This window comes from Galeopterus variegatus, unplaced genomic scaffold (genome assembly GCF_000696425.1).
Source record: "Galeopterus variegatus unplaced genomic scaffold, G_variegatus-3.0.2 Scaffold2096, whole genome shotgun sequence".
NCBI classification, from domain to species: Eukaryota; Metazoa; Chordata; class Mammalia; order Dermoptera; family Cynocephalidae; genus Galeopterus; species Galeopterus variegatus.
In genome coordinates, this window is record NW_007728207.1 from 247,907 (window position 1) to 268,343 (window position 20,437).

General features: G+C 46.2%; 1 protein-coding gene across 1 annotated transcript in view; it reads right to left on the reverse strand.

Moving 5' to 3' along the window:
• LOC103596746 (regulatory-associated protein of mTOR-like) overlaps window positions 1-20,437 on the reverse strand; it is a 144,175-nt gene that overhangs the window by 69,573 nt on the left and 54,165 nt on the right. The window lies entirely within an intron of this gene.

Sequence of the window (20,437 nt, forward strand, 5' to 3'; positions counted from 1 at the left end):
GGGGTTGGGTGGGGGGGGGGGGGGGGAAGCTAGAAGGCCAATAGCTGGCAGATGAAGTCTGGTTAGCAAAGCTGCTTCATGTCCATTCCTCGGGTGCCATCTCCAGGACCATGAGGGCCCAAAGTCATCTCCAGAGGCTGACCTTCGCTCTCTGTGGTAGAAAGGGAGAGGGATGCCTATGTCTTCGTAAATCTGTGTCCTGCTTTCAGGCAATTAGAGGGGGAACAAAGAGCTCTCCTGCATCAAAGACAGTGAAGAAACTGTCTTTAGCACAACAATCCCTCATGTTTTAGAAGGTGCATTCTGGTCTTGCACAATACCTATGGGACATGCAATACATGGCCACGCCACATCTGTTTGGGTCATCATCATGGAAATAAGCTTAAAGATCTCAGTTAAGAACAAGACAGCCCTCCCGCTGGCTGCCGGGTCCCCCCAAGCGTCCTCTTGCCAACAGAAGCCGTCAGCCAGTCCTTGTGCCACTGCTCCCTTTGGTGGCTGCTGCTCTTAACAGACACTGATTCACAAAGCAAAACATTTAACTTAGGTAATGCCCAAACTACCAGGTACCTCAGTTTCCCATTGGATGCAGTGATCTAAGTCAGACTCAGAGGCCACTGTGGACTCACGGAGTGCTCCCAGATGAGTGTGTTGACTGTGAATACTGAACCACACTCGGATACCATCCAAGCCTATGCTCGACTCAGAGTCTGCAGGGCTCCTGTCGGGAATGCTTCCCCCAGCCTCAGCTGGCTCCTTCTGGCCAGGTGGATCTCAGTGTAAGTGTTACCCTTCAGACAGGCCTTACCTGGCTGCTCAAAGAACCAGCCACTATTTCATATCACCATATAGCACTCTTGGTAATCTTATATTTTTGTTATTTATGTTTTGATGTTTCTGTCCCTTGATTAGAACGTAAATTCAATGAGAGCAAGACTTCAAGTGTCCTGTTACTATCCAGAGCCTAGAACAGAACCTGGCACACAGCAAGTCCTCAACATACATTTGCTGAATGAACGAATGACTGGTGCAGGAAACAAACGCACGGTTCGCTAAGTGCCTTTAAGCTTGGAACATGAGGTGTCCTCTCACACACTGGCGTCTCACACACAGTCAGAAGATGAAATACTCGGATGAGAGCAGGTGAGCTCTTTCTCTGCAGAGGCCACACGACACAGTGACCACAATCAAACAGCATGACTACAGCAGGCAAGAGCAGACTCAGAACCCCACCACTCGGGGGCAGATTCACCTTCAACGACAAACTCTCAAAAAACTGTTTTTAAAAAAAGGTAGCCTGAGAAAGGAGAGAAAACATGTCTGCACAGGCAAGTACAAAAGTGGGGCACAGCAGGCCTCAGCTCTCAGACCGCAGGCACTGAGCAACCCGCAAGAGACGGTTCCTACACAAGAGCAAGTGTCGCCACAAGAAAGGACAGCCCGAGGGTGACCCACGAAGTGTGTGCTCAGCCTCACCATGGTCTTTTCCTCTCTCACCACCTGGGAGCCTACCTTTAAATAAGAAAAGCCACCATCAGAACGACGTGCACCCCGTACCTCCTGCACCCCGCACCTCCGTGCAGCAAGGGTGTCCCCATTAGAGACTCCCAGCACACGTTTTCCTCAGGACACTAGGAACCACCCAGGGCACCTCACTGGCCAGGAGGCGAGATTAGTGCCACAGATGTTGACATGCACCGTGCTGTGCTGGGAAGGCCTTTGTTTTGATGACAAAGGCCAGGATGTCGGTACCACTGGGAAGGAAACGGAAGCTCTCCATGCAGTGTGTGGGTGCCCCCCGGCACCCTGGTGATGTGTCCACGGTCTCATCTCAGAACCGAGCGACCCCACACTCGCCTATCAGGACAAACGATGGAGGCCTTGCTGGGGGGTGTGTGTCGAACACAAAGGGGAGCCGGTGCCCCTTGTTTTCCCTTCTGCCCATAGATGGATTGGAGCAGAGGTGCCAGGCAGCGCTGATGGATGCCACTCTTGCTGCGGGGGGAAGAGCTGCTCCCCCAAGTGCCCCTTGTTTTCCCTTCTGCCCATAGATGGATTGGAGTAGAGGTGCCAGGCAGCGCTGATGGATGCCACTCTTGCTGCGGGGGGAAGAGCTGCTCCCCCATCGTGTCATAGCGTCCCCACAACTCCGCCCAATACTCACATTCTTTCTGCTGTGCAATCTATGGAGGTCTTGTTTTTCCCACTTTATTTCTAAATTAGCTTCTAGTGCCTCATTATTCATCTTATCAGTGACTGGCAAATGTTAATGAATTACTGATTTTTTACCTTCAATCAGCAGATATATTTATGTTAGAAAGAAAGGTAATCTTTGAATCAAGACTGGTATCTTTAGATAGTTTTCCTTTCTAACATAATCCATGTGTATGACTCTGACTCACCAGTGGAGTAAATTCTAATCACGGCTACTGTACCTGTGACGTGGGCGCGGCCCCACGCAGACCCTCTGCTGCGCCACGGTTTCCCCATCTTTTCAAAGGTAGATAACCACAGCACCTACCTTCGAAGGGCTCTAGCAAAGATTAAGAGGTAATGTATGTAGAGCCTTTAATACAGTACCTGACACATAACAGGTGCCCAGTAAATGTCACGTGTTCTTGTTACTCCTAGTTCTTGACCAGAAGAATCATAGATTGCCATGTATGTATTCTCCAGCAAAAGCTCACGTGTCTTCTTACGTTTTCCTCACTGCATCCCCAGGACTCAGAGGAGACCAGAATTCTTACAGATGGAAACCAGAGATAAGGTAACAAAAATGCTTAAAGTTTCAAAGCCTGAATCAAATCCAAAATTCAGGGCTCTCACTTTCAAGCCTGCTGCTCCTGTGCGAAATGGGCCAATGTGCTATTTGAGCTTCTGGAGAAGCAGGACACAACGACTCATCTTATTCCAGAAGCTGGATTGTTAGCAACTTAAAATATGCTGTTTACACCATCGATGTTAATCATGAATAATTTTTTGGTACGCTCTGAGCCTCCAGTGATCAGAATACCAACGAACAGCTTCGTGGAACAGGTTCAACACCTTTCGGATTCCCTGTAGCTTTCTGAGTCCCCTAATATTTCTAGCACTGTTTAAGCGTTTCATTATTTTGTTTCGGGGCTGAAAAATGTCCCTTAATTTCGAAGCATGGATCTTACTGCCACACTCCCAGAGGACTCAGAACATAAATATGTACTGCAGCAGCAACAGGCTTACTCGTCAGGCTGCTAGGTTAGTGCAGATAATTAGAAACTGGGGGGTCGCTTGAGCAAGGTTCTCTATAATTTACTGCCAGACACAGCAGGTTAATTAGAAAACAAATTCTATCCCTAGCTTAAAGATTGCTAAATAATCATACACACACTGCCACATCTTCCCTCTAGTCTGGTGTTGAGACCCTAAACAATACATTTTGTACATCTGACAAAGGTGGCAAGAGCTGGGTAGGGGATGATATTTGATGTCCCAAGGAGCCTTGCTTTGGAATGGCTGCACCAAGGCAGCTGCGTGACACAAACCACATTCATACCAAATCATCATGCAGCAATTCTCAAACAAGAAACTCCCCGATTTCTCCAGTGACGGTGAAGAAGAGGATAATGACCTAATTCAGGATGGATTTCTGCCCGTCTGGTGGCAGAAAGGGCTGCTGTGGCATTTCAATGTCATGAAGACAATGAGGAAGCCAAGGAGCAAAATCTATGCCTTGCTAAGGGCACTCAGCCACCAAACCCACCGCATGTGGGTCCTGAGGTGCTGCTGGGGTCTCCTTGGCCAAGAGGTCACCTGCTGTGTACTCTGCAGGACAGTACGTCATCACTCAGCGCAACGTGACATTGTGAGGCTCCATCCTAGAGAGCTCTGGCCTTCAAGACCTTGCACACTAAGGGCCGGACGTTGCAGAAGGACAGCTTCAAGAGAGTAGTGGGCAAAAACATGTGGGCACAGGACACATGCCTGCCGAGCTGTGCCACTGGGCCAAGGCTGGGCAGGCACCTGCAGCCTGGCCTCAGCACGACCACATCAGGCTGTGCTCAGGACTGTCCTTCATGTGTGCAGAACAAGGGCCCCTGGGCAGAGAAAAGGGTGGACAGAGTGTGAGCTAGACAGGTTTTTATTTTCTGCAGGTCGTTAAGCTTGAAGGAAACAAGACCCAAAATGTGTGCTTACTACTCTCCCTGTCACATACAAAACGTCGCACGAGTCAGGTGGGACATGGAACTACAGTTGTCCTCAAGCTTAGTGGTGACAGAGGTGTTCCCAGGGGCAAGAAACATCCACGCAGTCAGCTAAAATGAAAGAATAAAACTGTATGTAAAATTTAAGGATTCAGAATCCTTAAAAATAGCAAAAATCAATAGCAGATCACGTTCGACCCCAGCTAACATGATACTCATGTGTTACAAGAAGGTTCCTGACATACATCCATCACAAAATCCCTCCGTAACACCACTGCTTGGACGTCACACGCATGCTCTCTCAGGTGCTTTATTGTGGGTGCCCTCCCCATCTGTAGTGCTTATAATTCTGTTCAAATAATGAACTGCCAAAGAATAAATAAGGGGCTGGCTGGTGGTCTCAGCGACTGGAGTGCAGCCTTATAACACCAAGGTCATGGGCTAGGATCCCTGTACAGGCCAGCTGCCAAAAACAAAATGAAGAACAGATACGACCAGAACAGAACAAGGAGTTGAGCAGGAGAGTCCACTTCTGTCTGTTCCTTTTTTTTTTTCTCTTCCTGCATTTATTCTCCAGACCAAGAAGTTACAGGAAGAGACATAGGTGGGGTTTTGCTAAGTACAATTTTACAAGTTTTACCATAGAAGCTGGTAACATTCAGTAAAAACAAGTCAGATGACATTCTGTTAGGCAATTAAGTGATCCACTAACAAAGGCTTGATATAGCCGAAATTCCTTTTCCCTCTAGCAGCTTTTTAGTAACTTTACATATCAATTAGTAACTTGTCTGTCTTAGAACCAGCAGCCTTGCTGAGTTATGATTCTTATCCTGCAACAGAGACTCAATGCTCTGGGGGAAATTTCCTGTCCTTTGTAAGGTCAGTATTTGAAACTGCAAGGCTTTGGAAAACCAGGCCCTCTGAGGTACATTTGCTTTATGAATCCTCTACAACTCCCCCCCTGTTTATTTATTTAAAAGAAAAACCAAGAGCTATAGATCAGGTTTGCATAGTTAAGAAAAGCATTTTGTTAAGGCAGAGTTAGTATCATTTAGCATGGCAAGTCCTTTTAATTTACTTCAGGCGAGGACAGATAATGTCATCATCTTTCAGGGAGGCTGCAGTGGCGTCAATCCAGGTGCTGTGAATTAGGTGTGATTACCAACTGTTGAAACTCCGGAAAAGTCGCAAAATAGTTGATTCTGAGTCCAGAGCTTGTTAATGTTAATCTGTCCAGGACATTACTGTTTTCAGAGTGTCTAGTCTTATGTAAAATTTTTGATCAGTTACAAGTCTTTTGCTTAAGAATAGGATGTCTCATCCAAGTTGCAAACACCCTCTTTAAGGCCAGGAAAATTTAGAGAACTGCTTTTGCAGAGAAGACGTTATTTCTCCCTTTATGATCAAGGCATTCCTCATAAAAGCATTGGTGATCAATATCTTGATTGAAAAGGTCTTACTTTTTTTCTTGTATAAATCTCTCGGTGTTGGGAAGGCTCTTTCTCAGGTGATGATAGAAAGAAGCATCTCGGCTCACTTTCTTTCAGTGATCTGTCGCACGTTGCTGGGATTAAGAGTCCCATGCTCTACTGACTGAGCTAGCTGGACAGGGAAGGACCTTTCCCAGATGGTCTGTGCCCCACGTCGGGGGGGAAGATGAACAGCAGGATGAAGCAGCAGCGATGCCAACATAAAAGAGGGATCAGCAAATTGGAAATGAGACATGCTATCTTATATCCAAAGTTTTAAATTATATCTGGGATTTCCCTCTTGACGAGGTGAGTAGACGTCCTCTTTTTCCTTCACCTCTTTTGTCGAGGCCTCCCCTTTCGATGGGGACTTCCCTCTTGACGGGAACCTCTGTTTTCACGGGATGAGTGGACGTCCTCTTTTCCTTTCCCCTCTTTTGTCGAGGCCCCCCCTTTTATCGGGGTGACTGGCAGAAGTACTCTTTATTTTCCTTTCCAAGGCTTGGCAGGTCGGTCTCCAATCCGTGGACCCAGAATCTCCTCACATGGGGCACCATTTGTTGCTCTGCCTCCCACGGATTTGTCACCCCTTTTCCCCTGGGTGATGGAGCCACCAAAGATAACTCAAAGCCCATCTCTTTTGAGCAGTGAGAAGCCCCAGAAAGGGATTAATATTCCAGGACCCTCAAGCACAAGGCGTCCTTCCATTTAGGAAATTAAACATTTAGGAAATTAACCCACTTCTGTCTGTTCCTACAAATGCAATTAAACACAAGTTGTCCTACCAGTTAGCCTGCATCCAGCTGACTCACAGAGCTGCACTGTACACCTGTGCAGGCTCCGGCTCTGCACGTGAATGCCACGTCGGGCCTGGGAGGGACAGCAGTGCACCTCCTCCCTAGGGAGCGAATGCTGCATGGAAGTCAGGCTGACAGATGCCCTCGGTCAGTTTTAATGTACACAAGACTCAAGGAACCCGGACTCCCATCTCTCTTGGAAAAGGCACTCATAGTGAGCAGGGACAAGGGGGAGCGTCACCTGACACAGGATCTCCAAAACCTCACCCAGCACCCACGATGACAGCTTTGCCAATACTGTACAAGTGTTTTTATTAAGATCTCTCAACTGCTCAAAAATTTATATATTTTGAATTATTCTGGGCTTCTTGAAACATTAGCTACTTGGAAATTTTTAAAAAGAACCACTTGCGCTACCTGGGCTGGTAGGCAGTGCCTCTGCTCCAGTGTGGCTTACTCCTGTGGCCAGGAAGATGACTCTCAGGTGAATGTGTATCATAGGGTGCTGGTTAAAGACCACAACCCCACTGCTCCCAGCTGTGACAAGAGCTGGGGAGGAGGTGGCTTTGGAACGAAGAGCGACCTCCTGCTGACCATGAAGCAGGGGATGGATGGTGACACTTCCAGACTCTCCAGCGTCTTTACACCCCTTACTTCTTGGGAGAGTCACCTGCTGTCCACGGCAGTGGCCACCCTGCCGTGCTTTAGTTATGTTGGCCTACACTCTCTTCTGGTGTTTCTTTTTACTCCCCCACATTACATATTAATTTTATTTAACTGGTCATATAGCAAAATGACTTTTTTGGCGTACAGTTCTATGGGTTATAACACACGTATAGATTGGTGAAACCACACTGCAATCAGGAAATGGAACAGTCCATCACCCCCAAACTCCCTCCTGCCAGCCCGCTTCACACCCTCTTCACACTTCTGACTCCTGGCGACCACTGATCTGTTCTCCGACACTATACTTTTTTAGAATATCACAGAAATGGAATTGGACTGTATGCCACTCTTGGAGACTGGCTTCTTTCACTCGGCACAATGTTTCTGGGAATGTTTGTGTGTATCAAAAGTCTGCTCCATTTTCTTGTTGACAGTGCCCATCGTACGGATGCACCTGTCTGTTTATTCATTCATGCCATGAAGGACCTTTGACTACTCCATGTTTGGGGTGATGATGAATAGAGCTCTATAAACACCATGTATGGGATTCTGTGTGAACAGAAGCTTCCACTCCTCCAGGGCATGTATGCAGGAGGTCCGCTGGGCCACAGGGTAAGTTACAAGGAAATGTATAACTGGTTAGCTCAGCTGGTTAGAGCACGGTGTTGTTAACATCAAGATCAAGGTTGAGGGTTTGGATCCCCAGATTGGCCAGCTTCCAAAAAAAAAGGAGCAGCTGCCGAACTCCTCAGGAGTGGCTGTGCCTCTCTGCCTTCCCAGCACTTGGGCTCCCTCTCCAGCACCTGGCGTGGTCAGTCTGGAACTCCATCTGCTCTAGCAGGCACGCAGTGACATCCCACAGCGGTTTTGACTTGAACTTACCTCCTTGTGATTTTTTGGCTGCTGGCCGCATGGGTGGTGACTTTGAGCACCTCTTCATGTGCACATCTGCCACCCTTAAGTCCTCTTATGTGAAGTGTCTCTTCATGTGTTTCACCCACTTTTTCATTGGGTTTTATGTCTGTTGTTTTTGAGTTCTGATATTTCCTACTACGTTCTGCATACGAGTGTCCTTTGTCAGGTATGTGATTTGCAAATATTGTATCCAAGTCAGCAGCTTGTCTTTTCACTTACTAGGAGTATTTTTCATGGAGTAAACATTTGCCGATTTCTCTTTTTTGTGGACCATGCTTAGGATGCCATGGTGCTGTGCCCATTTTTTTTTTTTTTTTTGTCTTTTTCGTGACCGGTAAGGGGATCGCAACCCTTTGTGTGGGGTCGCCCGCACCGCGCTCAGCCAGTGAGCACACCGGCCAGTCCTATATAGGATCCGAACCCGCGGCGGGAGCATCGCTGCGCTCCCAGCGCCACACTCTCCCGAGTGTGCCACGGGGCCGGCCCGTGCTGTGCCCATTTTAAGTTTCAGAAAGGGAAAGGAAAAGGAGGTGGTTGTCCTGACACCAACATTTTGGTCAAAGGAGGACCTCTGTATGGTGAGCAAGACCACAGAAGGGCTGTTCAGAGACCATCCTCCTGGCTGGTCCTGCCACTTATCAGGCAGAAAATGTCACTCTGCTGAATGGAAATAAATGCCAGGTTCCCTTTCAGTCAAATAAGGGGGTTTGATTAATAACTTAAAAAAAATTTTTTTTAATTACTAGGTGATTTTTAATAGCTCTTTTTTTCTTCCTCTGGAGTCTCAGAACATGTGATGCTGTTTGTCTGAGTCCATGTGGCTCGATAAACATGAGCAGAGTCTCATCTGCAGTGGCCAGGAGGGGACGGCACACTCCTGGGCCATCTGCATGGAGTGCTGGGAGGCTGTGCAGCATGCGGGCAGGGGATCTGGGCACAGTTGCTGCCCTTGCCAATGGGGAAGGGATAACACAACCCTGTCCACATTTAGAGGAAACTCTGGAAAGAGTCAAACAGGCAAAAAAAAAAAAGAATCAAGAACTTATTCAAACCAACAGAAGCAACCTACTTACAATAAAAGGTAACTTGGCTGAAATTTCAGTGGATATGGTTTACTTAAGAAATTATATCTATACAGTGTGTATGTGTACATGTGACAATACCTGTATATAGCATAAGTAATACAGAGTTCTATAATTCAGGAAATGGATGGGGAAATAAAAACCCAAAAGAAGGACCACAGCAATGATTGGAAAGTAGAGTTCTAAGAAAACAGCTTTGCAAAACTGCAGTCTCGCCAAGGCACCAAAGCAGACTGATGGACATGACAGATCATTTTGTCTCGTCTTTTCTTATTTGTAAAACTCTTTTCCATGTGATGTTTCCCAGTTACATGCTATCAGTCTAGCATTTGCCAGTGGCTTTCTAAGCCCCAGTACTGCCTTGAGGTGTCTGCATCATATCCCTCGGTGGCCTGGCTTAGAACCTCAGCAACCTGAGCCCATGCCTGCCCAGGCGGGAGTTGTGAACATCTGCCTGGGACTTGGGTAAGCTGGGAGAGTCTTTAAGAGCGGACACATTAAACCTATGTCGCTCAGCCCTCGTCTGCCATGCTGACCCCATGTCCCACCAGCACCATGAGCAGGAAGAGCACAGAGCAGACAGGAAGAGGACGAGGCACCATGTGGACAACTCCAGGTTGTCGAGGTCAGCAGAGGCTCTTTCATCGATGACCATTTGCAGAGAATTAGCAAATGTGTGCCCGGGATGCACAGGTGTGCCATAAACAACTTCTAAAAGCAGCTAGTGGACAACTGGTAACTTGTACGCATCAGACCACCTACTGAGGGGAGGACGTTGGTGACACGTGGAACGAGAGCCTGAAATCTGCACTGTAAGTGATCACTGTGAACACCAGGCCAACCATGTGTGCTCAGCCTACTGCCACCCCCATGCTCTGTACGCCCTGCTTTTCCTGCTGTGTCTGAGCTGGGCCAAGTGACTTTCCAGTTGTGTGGCCTGAGGAGTAACACAGTAAGCTCTCTGAATACAGCTGACCTGCCGGTCCTCAGTCATGCCCTGCAAAGCTCCCCACGACCTCAGAGCTGGTGCCCTCAACCTACTGATAACCTGGAGCTCACACCCCTGCCTGGGCCAGCCTCACCTTTCCAACAGAGGATTCTGATTCACTGCCATCTGGAGTGGGGGGTTGTGATCACCAAGACCTACTCTGGGGCTGAGGGACAGCCAAAGCTTTTCTTTACCTTGCTGGCACCGATCAGTGTTGCACTGATTCTTTCTGGTCACAGTTATCCCATTGTGCTGTGAACCAAAGCGTCTAAAGCAGACAAATGCAGAGACTCGTCACAGGATTTCCTTAGACATTTGTTCAAAATCTAAGAGAAACTACTTGCAGTGAATTGTTATTGCAGGAATGAATGACTAACCTCAAGGCTCATAAAAGGAACGTGAGGAAAGACAAAGAAACACCATATCATTTTAATTCTCATAAAATCATCCGAGTCACAGCTCAGAGACTGCATATCTGCAGGCAAATCCGTCCTGAGAGCTACAGCGGAACCAGCCAGGTTTTATCTAATTTGTGAACATGAATGCAACACGGAGGCTCATCTCCGTTTTCTTCTGTCAGGACAATCAGCTTGCAGCAGGATAGAGCAGATAGTAACAAGGAGTGAAGGGGCAACTTATGTTTAGCAGGAGAAACGTAAAATGTTTAATTCTACAGCTTTTAAAATTAAGAATAAATAGCCCTCTTCAAAAACATAGTGGCAGGTACATAGCAAATACTCACATCTACAGGATGTATTTTCACCTGTGGCAGACAACTGGAGGTTGCTGGCCCAGGAGAGGGACTAGGGCAAGGCCCCGGCCACAGCAGGGGGAGAAACGGAATGACCCTGCATGGAGGCAGGCGGGCTGGGAGCATGTGGCATTGCAGGAATGAATGACTAACCTCAAGGCTCATAAAAGGAACGTGAGGAAAGACAAAGAAACGCCATATCATTTTAATTCTCATAAAATCATCCGAGTCACAGCTCAGAGACTGCATATCTGCAGGCAAATCCGTCCTGAGAGCTACAGCGGAACCAGCCAGGTTCACATCTACAGGATGTATTTTCACCTGTGGCAGACAACTGGAGGTTGCTGGCCCAGGAGAGGGACTAGGGCAAGGCCCCAGCCACAGCAGGGGGAGAAACGGAATGACCCTGCATGGAGGCAGGCGGGCTGGGAGCATGTGGACAGCAGTGGCGTAAGAAGGGTGAGAGACAGGGCTGCCAGCTGCCAAAAATATAAGATGAGAGAAAGACAAAGGGGAACTGATGGAGTTTGGATGTATTGTCCTCCCAGAATTCATGGAAATCTGATCTCCAGTGTAGCAGTTTGGGTCAAGGGGGCAGATCCCTCATGAATGGATTAATGCTTTCCCTAGGTGGGGGGATTAATGAGTAAGTTCTCACTCCATTAGTTCCTGTGAAAGCTGGTTGTTTAAAAGACCCTGGCACCTCCTCTCTCTCTTGCTTCCTCTCGCCATGTGATCTTCTTGCACCCGCCGGCTGCCTACCGCTTTCTGCCATGAGAAGCAGCCTGAGGCCCATGCCAGATGCAGCTGTCCCAGAATCGTGAGCCAAATAAACCTCTGTTCTTTATATATTACCCAGTCCCAGGTATTTCTGATATAGCAACACAAAATAGACTAATATAGGAAGAGAAAGATCTAGAAACAGAAAGCAACAAGACAAGGTTATTAAGACAACGTCTGCTGGCAAAAGGCTCTTCACCTCTGCAGCCCTCCAGTTGAGGGGAGGCGAAGCCGGCTGCTCCGCCACATATGGGGCTGTCCCGCCGTGCTCACTGCCTTGAGAAGCGGTGTCTAGCTCAGCCCGCAGAGAGGAAGTTATGCTCTTGGTTGTGGCTGCAGTAGCTAGTATTTACACTCAAGAAGCAAAATAAATAAATAAATAAATAAAAGTGAGGTCCACATTTGCCTGATGCTAGACAGCAGCCCCTCTCCCATGAGCGCAAATCACCTAGGTGTTCGCCCAGCTTGTCAGTTCCATTCTGAGCAGACCCTTCTGTGTGAGTCGTCTTTATCTGGCTTTTCTCAGGGGTGTTCCTCAGCTTATACAGCACAGCGGGGATAGCACTCAACTAAAAAGCAGCAATCTTCCTGGGCTAAGTCAGAGATCAGGATCCAAGGCTGCCAGGAAATTGTGGGGAAAAGCCTTAGAAAGGGGAAGGCCAAAATCTACATGCAAATTTTCCTCAAGTCCCGGGCTCACTCCTGAACCACACACACAGGACAAAATTCTGATTCCTGCAGAAGACAACCAAAGGCTGAAAATGCTGAGCAGAGATTTCAACATCTGCTTGCTGCTGTGAAGAGAGAGGAGATCAAGTTCTGCCAAATTAGAGGGGGCTGATAAACACCTGGGACTTTCCACAGACATCCTGGAGTGGTTATGCCTTAGTTACAAGCCACATTCCAGCATTAAAGAGCCATGTCTTAGAACTCTGAACAAAGCCCAATGATACTAGCCCTGCAACCAAGCCTCCACTAACTGCCTGCAAGAACAGAACTAAATACTCTTCAAAGGAAGAAAACAGAATCTAGAGTCTGTACAATACCCCATCCACAGTAGATAGTATACTATCAAAAATCGAGAGAAAAAAAGTCAATAAAAGCTATGTTTTGGAATTAGCAGACAAAGACTTTAAAGTTATGAAAATAACTTTATCACCAACTGGGAAATAAGCATTACTATAAATCCACTAAAAATATCAAGTTCCCTTAAATAGGAAATTTAAACAGGGACGTCATGCAACATTAAAATATTCATGATATGGTTATATGAATGAGAGTAGCATGGATAAATCCTTCACCAATAATTCACAAATTACAGATCAGCCAATAATACCAATTCTCTTTGCACCAGAATTGCTAACAACAGGTTTCCTCATCCACACTATTTCCTTCCTTCCCTACATTAGAGTGTTACTGGGCAACAGAAGGCCAAAGAGCAGGTAAAAGCAGAGGTAATAAAAATGACCCAAGATATCCACAAAACTAGATATAAATAATTATAACAACAGACACAACAGCTAATGCTTATTTAGTGCTTACTGCTTGGCAGCCGTTGTTCTATGTGCTTTATACAAATCCTTTGCTTAATCCTCATAACATTCTATGAGGCATTATCATTGATTTTACAGATGAAGAACATTTGTAAATTATGTACAACAAAGAAGTTTAATAATATCAAAGACAATAAAAGACATGCAAAGCTTCTAGAAAAAAGAGCAGATCACATTAAAAACACAAGAATTACATTAACATGGGATGTAGGAAGACAATGGAGCAGTGGGTTTTTTTTTTGTCCTTTTTGAGACCGGCCGCACCGTGCTCAGCCAGTGAGCGCTGCGAGCGCACCGGTCATCTCTATATAGGATCTGAACCCGCGGCCGGAGCGCTGCTGCGCTCCCAGTGCTGCACTCTCCCGAGTGCGCCACGGGCTCGGCCCCAATGGAGTAGTACTTTTAATTTACTGAAGAAAAAGAACTTAGAACCTAGGGTTTTATATCCAGCCGAGCTGTCATTTAGATGTGAAAGCGTAATAAAAATATTCTCAGGCATATATAGCCTCAGAAGTTTTGCCATAAAAAGACCCACAAGGAGGACAGTTTTAGAAGACAAGTTAAGTTAGAGGAGAGAAAAGTTCAAAAGATGCTGAAGGAGACACGTGAAGTAACGATGGCACATAACCTTGGTAAAGTTTGTTGTTTGCTTAAAATGGAAAGTAAAAAGCAAAGAAAAGAGGGGCACTATCTGCCGTAATCAGAATTGAAAACCGAGGGGCTGGCCCGGTGGCGCACTGCTACAGTGTGCCACTTGGGAGCGCGGCGGCGCTCCCACCGAGGGTTCGGATCCCACATACAGACCGGTTCCCGCTCACTGGCTGAGCGAGCTGCGGGTGCAACACCAAGGGTTGCGATCCCGTTGCCGGTCCCAGTCCAGTATGGGCGCGACACTGAGGGTTGCGATCCGTTGCCGGTCACGAAAAAAGACAAAAAGGAAAAAAAAAAAAAAAAGAATTGAAAACCGAGACAACGTAACGTGATGGGGGTGAGGTGAGGGATACTCACCAACAAAGGACGACTGTAACCAAGGATATGTCAAGAATTCTTTTTTTAAAAAAAAAAGTTGACCTGTAAGGGAATCTCAACCCTTGGCTTGGTGTTGTCAACACCACGCTCAGCCAGTGAGCAAACCGGCCATCCCTGTATAGGATCTGAACCCGTGGCCTTGGTGTTATCAGCACCGCACTGTACCGAGTGAGCCACGGGCCGGCCTATGTCAAGAATCCTTATGAATCAATAAGAAGAGCGTGAAAACCCCAATAGAAAAACAGGCAAGAGACCTGCACGGCATCTCAAAGATGAGGAAATGCACATGGCCACTAAGCATATGAAGGGATGTTCAACATCATGTGTGATCAAGACTGCAGAGGGACACCTTTCCACACCTAATTCAGTCAGCAAAATGTCAGCAAGCTGGGACCTGCTAGCAAGAACGCCAAGTACTAGAAAGGAGGTGGACCTACAGTATATCTTAAACATCGCTGTAGGAGAATAAAATGATATAACCACATTGGAAAACACTTCGCCATTATCTCTTAAAACTGAACATTCCAGGGCCGGCCCGTGGCTCACTTGGGAGAGTGCGGTGCTGATAGCACCAAGGCCACAGGTTCAGATCCCTCTATAAGGATGGCCAGTTAGCTACTGGGTGAGCATGGTGCTGACAGCACCAAGTCACGGGTTAAGATCCCCTTACTGGTCATCTTGAAAAAAAAAAAAAAAAAAATGAATATTCCCATATGATTTTATTTATAATTCACTCTATTTTTCAGTGTATATGAAACTCTTGCATATGTTCCACAGAACACATTAAAAAGAATGTTCATAGCACCACTGTTCATGATAGCAAAAATAAAATACAATACACCAAAGCAAAGCAAAACAAACAAGGGAAAAAATTTGGAAAAATTCAAATGTCCATTAAAGACAGCAGAAGGTGCATAAACTGTGGTATATTCACAAAGCTGAAGGTTATAGGCAGTTAACAGGAAGCTGCTGTGGTTACACACTTTTGATAAGGATAAATACTAAGTGTAGTGGATTGAATGTACTCCTAAACTCACTGGAGACTGAATTATGTCCCCCAAGTTTTATGTATTAGAAACTTGGCCCCCACTGTGACTGTTAAGAGGGTAGGAAATCCTATTATGGTAGTTGAAAGGTGGAGCCTTGAAGATGTGATTGGATTGTAGGACTAGGCAGTAGTGAATAGCTTAAAAATGGTGGTCAGGGGCGTGGTTCGTAGGGCTTTAAAAGGAGAGTGAATGAGGAGGTTAGTCTCTCTCTGCTCCACCATGTTCACAATGTGATATTCTGCCATCACTGTTGCCAGCACCAAGGCTCTCACCAGATGTGTTCCCTGGACTTTGGACTTCCTAGCCTCAGAAACTGTAAGCGATAAATTTTGTTTTCTTACATATTTCCCAGTTCCAGGTATTTCGTTATAAGCAACAGAAACGGACTAATACACTAAGAATATAATACTAAGTGAAAAATGTTCCCCAAATCACATGCAGCATTACAGCCTTTAATAAACTGAAAATGTGAGAGAAAAGTAACATTCCTAATGAACACACACAGATGCAAAGAAACTATAAAGGGAACCAAAGGAATGGCGAACCCAGCATTCAGCATAACTGTCACCAAGGGTGGCTAAGGTGGGTCACACGTTAGTTGAGGGTAGGGCCGGCCCGTGGCTCACTCGGGAGAGTGCGGTGCTGATAACACCAAGGCCCCGGGTTCGGATCCCATATAGGGATGGCCGGTTAGCTCACTGGCTGAGCGTGGTGCTGACAACACCAAGTCAAGGGTTAAGATCCCCTTACCGGTCATCTTTTAAAAAAAAAAAAAAAAGACGTTAGTTGAGGGTACCATGTGGTTAGATGTAGGTTATTGTCAAGGTCTAGGTTTTGACGTAGTGGGTTTGAGGGTACTAATTAGGTTATAAAAATAATAGTTAACTAAGTACTGAAAAGCAGGCCAAATATGGACCAATGATGAGTGTGACATAAGCGAGAATTATGATTAATCTGATTTTGTACACCTGAAGTCAACAAAAGAAGAAAGCAAAATCACACTATCAGAAGGTAGAGCTCCCACTGGTGAACTGTCAGCCACTGCGGGCGTCCGTGCTCAGCTGGCAGTCTGCTAAAGAGAAGGCAGTTACTCGAGGGCGTCCCATGCCACTCTGCAAAAAAACCATGGAGTTTAATCCCTGTAGTTTTTTCTCCTTCAAATTCCAACCCATTAAAAATTGCTCTGTGTGTGTGTGTGTGTGCATGTTTAACCTGTCACAGTCATAAGGCTTTTGGCAGCCAGGAATTCAATCCGTGTGAGACGTCCCCTCCAGGCAGCAATAAGCAGGTCGTTGCACCCGCTCCTGTGCTGCCCCGTCGCCTGATGGAGGTGAGTACAGCTAACAGCCTGTGCTGACTCCAGGCCTGTGCTGACTTCCACACGGTCTCTGGGAGGAGAACAGCAGCATTTGTGTATACATGCACAGAATCAGCCCTTTGTCTGCCATGTTATAAATTTTTTCCCTATTTACAATTTTATATTAAATTTTATTTATTGTTGTCTTCGTCATACAGAACTTAAAATTAAAGTCTGCTCTAGAACTCTCTATTCTATTCCACTGATTTGAAAGACCACTCTTACTCCAACTGAATTTTCAAAATACATTTTAAAACTAATAGGACAAGTTTTCTCTCACTAAATTTTTTCTTGAATTATCTTAGCAAACACTTATTCTTCCACTTGAACTTTAAAATCACTTACTCAAGACTGTGTTAAATTTATGGTTTAATTTCAGAAGAGTTTATACCCTTACTTTACTGGATCTCACCACTTAACAATGTGGTCAATCTCTCCATTTATTCAGGCTTCCTTTCGTACCAATCAGCAAAGTTTTATGGAATTTTCTCTATATAGGCACAAAACATTCTTAACTAGGTTTAGGTTTTTGTTTTTTTAATCATTTGTTATTGTTATTACTGTGAATCAGATGTATTTCCTTTCTCAATATTTGCTTGCAGGTTATTTTTAATACATAAAAAAGGTAACGTTTTTAAATAAAAACTACCGTGCAATATACCATATATGGAGGGCATAACTTTTCTTCCATGACTTAGCAAGATGATGAATTATGTTAACAGGTGGCCTAACACAAAGCCACTGAAGGAGTCCTGCAATGGCCCTCACCTGGTCAGAGTGTATGGTTCTCCTCATACACTGCAGGATCCCACTTGCTAATACTCAACTTTGAACTCACCTGCAGTGTGCATAAGTACATTTGTGCATGTGTGTATGTACGGACGTGTAATGTACTTGTCAAGTTTTGTAGTCTCTAGTAACTACATGAACAGAATAAAGGTGCTTATACTTGTTGAAATATGACACATACATATGACACATTTGCCACTTTATTACCATTTTTTCTATTCTATATTTGAAGAATAATTATCTGGATGTTGTCTTCATTGTTTTATGTTTCATGCTTCTCATTATTTTTTATTGTTTTCTGTTTCCCACAATACCTATTCTACTGACAAGTGATTTTTTTTTTTCCTTTCTGTCTTTTTTCGTGACCGGTAACGGGATCGCAACCCTCGGTGTCACGCCTGTACTGCGACCGGCAACGGGATCGCAACCCTAGGTGTCGCGCCCGCACCGCGCTCAACCAGTGAGCAGACCAGTCTCTATATGGGATCCGAACCCTCAGCAGGAGCGCCGCCGCACTCCCAAACGCCGCACTCTACCGAGTGCGCCACCGGGCCGGCCCAACAAGTGATTTTGAAGTCACTTAAATTTGCACCTGAATTATTTGATTTCTTACAGTTTTTCCTTCTCTTTAGTTCTCTTTTCATCTTCATGTATTACTTTGTCATCTCAATATTTATCTTTTTTTCGCCTCCCAGAGCCCATTTTTCTATAATTTCATTAAGGATACAAAGTGAATGCCATCTAAGATTTTCTTTGGTTTCCTGGAACCTCTCGGGGTCCCGTGCTTCCCATACATCATGTCCCTACACACATGGACTTTTCTCCTCCCTGCTCCAGAGCTAGGATGGAGCAGTCTGTGAGGACATGAGCCCTGGGCGCGGGGTCTTTCCCACTGGCGCAGATGTGGCGGGGCTGGGTGGGAGCCACTCAGGGGCGGGAGGAGCTGTCACTGCCCCAGTCCTGCTCCGCCCACCCCAACATCCTTGCTGCCCCAGGCCTTATGCAAGCTGGTGGCATTTATGAGGACTCTGTCTACCTGCCTCCTCTCACCCCTCATCTTCCTGGTGGTTAGGAGGCTGCCCGCCAGCACCTCGGGTCTTTCCTCCACTCTGTCTGGTATGTCCTGGATCTGGCAGAAACTCTTCAAAACTTGTGGCATATCATCGACACTGTTCCCCATTCCAGCCCTGACAAATGCCCTCCCTTTAGCTTGCCCACTCATTGTTCATTTTGGACAGTTGTGTGAGGCCATCTTTCTCAGAATTGGTCTCCGGCTTTGTCTTGACATTACAGGGTGTGACTCTGACACCCATCAGTGTCCCACAACTCTATTCAGTGCGACGCTGCTCAGCATCACGAGACTGCCCCACTTTAGCCACCAGGAGCAAGTCACAGACCGCCTGTGCTTCTGGCCAGCTGGCTATAAACTGGGGCTCTGATGACCCCTCCTCAGATCTGACAATGTGTGAGAACTGAGGAGGGCGCTTTACTTACACTGACTGGATCATCATAAAAGGTACAACTCAGGTACAGGCAACGGAAGAGACGCACAGGGTATGGGACAGGGGCCTGGAGCATCCACCTGCCTCCCCCTGCGTGTTACCAACCCAGAAGCTCCCAAACCTGTTCCTTTACAGGTTCATTTATTTATTTATTTTTGGAATACTATTCAGGCTTTATCTATGTAATACTATTCAGTCTTTCTGTATAGAATACTATTCAGTCTTTATGGGCTACTATTGAGACTTTGTTAATCTATTTTGGTGCACATCTTCCTCTACAGGTTTTTAATGGAGGTTTCTTTGCCCGTTGGTGTTGAACTCAATCTCTGAACCCTGTTCCCTCCCCAGAGGTGTGGTGGTGACTCTCAGAGTCCCAACCCTCTAATCCTGCCTTGGTCTTTCTGATGATCAGCTGTCATCCTAAAGCTGTCCAGGGGTCCCAGCCATCTGTTGGCACATAACAGACACTCTCATCACCAAGTCCAAGGGCTTAGGAGCTGTGTGCCAATGAGACAGGATAGGGTTAGGCCTGTGAATCATACTGACTCCATTTTCCCTGCAGAGAATACTTTGTCACTTTTCCATTTCTCAATCATGAGACTCCCATGGCACATGATTACCTCGTGGCCTGCCTTGATAAAATAAACTGAGATAAGAGGGAAACAAATTCACTGAGTTGCAAAACCTCTCCCTAAGGATTGTTTATTGTAATTGTAAAAATTAAGTTACCGATTAACCTTAAGACCTCGTTAGGAACTCCTGCACGCACAAAGCTTCAAGGTGACCACTACAACAACACTCCTGGGGTGATGATAATGACCACCAAGCACAAGGACCAAAGCCCTAATTGAACATGTGCCCATGACGCGACCAGGAAGAACAGAATGGACCACCTGTGGAGGCGCAGAATGACAATGCTGGCCTGTGCCCCTCAACCCCTTTCCCTATAAAGGACCCTGAACAGCTCCCCTCAGGGGGCTAGATTTCCTGTGGCTACCCCCACTTATGTGTAAGTCTATCTCCTCTTTTAATAAAGCATTTTTTCCTTTGCTGCTGGGTGCATTGTTCTTATCTATGAATTTGCGACCCAAGAGCCTAATTCAGTAATACCAGGAATCTGGGACAGAGACTAAGCATTTTACTTTTTATCATACCACACAGGGGTGATGGGAGCAGGTTATGGGGTCCCTGGGCCATTGCCATTCTAACTGTTTCTCAAATTTAACACATTCAATTTTCAGCCCTAGCTAGGACATTCTGAAAGGCAGGACCCACAATAATGTCTGTTTGCCATTGAGGCAAGCGAAATCTGAGATCCACTTTGCTGGCATCTGACCAGATGTAGACTGCGAGGCATCAGCAGGGGTCCTGCTTGTTTGCAACGTTAGGACATTTACAGCATGTTATAAACTGCCAGGTCTATGAAGGGCGGGTGACCCGGGCTACTGCAGGCACTGATGTTCTCAATTGTAAGCCCATTCTTAGTCCTGTATGTGATGGGGAGGGAAAGACGCAGGTGTCCCCTCACC